This window comes from Notothenia rossii, assembly GCF_949606895.1.
Source record: "Notothenia rossii genome assembly, chromosome: 8".
NCBI classification, from domain to species: domain Eukaryota; kingdom Metazoa; phylum Chordata; class Actinopteri; order Perciformes; family Nototheniidae; genus Notothenia; species Notothenia rossii.
In genome coordinates, this window is record NC_136906.1 from 294,957 (window position 1) to 296,017 (window position 1,061).

The following is a 1,061-nucleotide window of genomic DNA, read 5'->3' on the forward strand; positions in this document are numbered from 1 at the left end:
GTACTAGTAGTACTTCTACTTAAACTAAAGAACATCAGAGTACTTCTACTTTGCAATGTTTACCAGCCTCCTTAGGCTTTTCAATCACAATCATTCAACTGGAATGAAGCCAATATTGTTAACATGAACATATGATTTAATGTTCGTTGCTTAGAGTTATTCTAAGGCTTTACTCATTGGGAACTCGGTATGAGAGAGAGCACGCTGTTGAGATGTCTGCCTGTTTTACACACTTTGACCAGCAGGGGGTTTGTGTTCAGATGAAGCCTCGCGAGATGAAGCCTCACGAGACGAAGCCTCGCGAGATTGAGCCTCGTGAGATGAAGCCTTGTGAGATGAAGCCTTTTGCGAACCAATTGGCTAGAAAGCTTCAAAGCTTCATAAGACTTCATCTCGCCATCACTACTTACAGTATACCAACGTTAGAGTTTAAAACGTTAGAGTTTAAAACGTTACAGTTTATTTCTAGCTCTTCTCACCGTCACTGAAGGTTTGCCGCGCGTCCGGGTCTGTCAATGAGCCAATGAGGATGCAGATGGAAGTGACGACATGTCCATCAGGCCAATCACGGCGTCCCTCACTCTTCTTCTACTCTCGGGTTATCGGCGGCTCTTATACCGCCTCCTAGCGGCACCAGAGTGTCATGGTAGATAGATAGATAGATAGATAGATAGATAGATAGATAGATAGATAGATAGATAGATAGATAGATAGATAGATAGATAGATAGATAGATAGATAGATAGATAGATAGATAGATAGATAGATAGATAGATAGATAGATAGATAGATGGAGAGATGGAGAGATGGAGAGATGGAGAGAGAGAGAGAGAGATAGATAGATAGATAGATAGATAGATAGATAGATAGATAGATAGATGGAGAGATAGATGGAGAGATAGATAGATGGAGAGATAGAGACAGTAAAAAAAGTGCTATAGGCCAATAAGCTGGATATCACTTTATACATGTAGGTACAGTAGAGAGGAGGTTTCCCATGGTTGTGTTAGAAGTTTATTCATAATTGGGCCTTTATCACAGAAGTGATTGTTCTGTCTCCA

The 1,061-nt window shown here is 40.6% G+C and overlaps 1 protein-coding gene across 1 annotated transcript in view; it reads right to left on the reverse strand.

Moving 5' to 3' along the window:
• Positions 1-612, reverse strand: part of rdm1 (RAD52 motif containing 1) — a 7,394-nt gene extending 6,782 nt beyond the window's left edge. The window contains exon 1 of the mRNA XM_079643807.1: positions 480-612. The gene's annotated coding sequence lies outside the window, so the exon portion shown is untranslated. The remainder of the gene's footprint in view (positions 1-479) is intronic.
• Between the last annotated feature and the right edge of the window lie 449 nt (positions 613-1,061).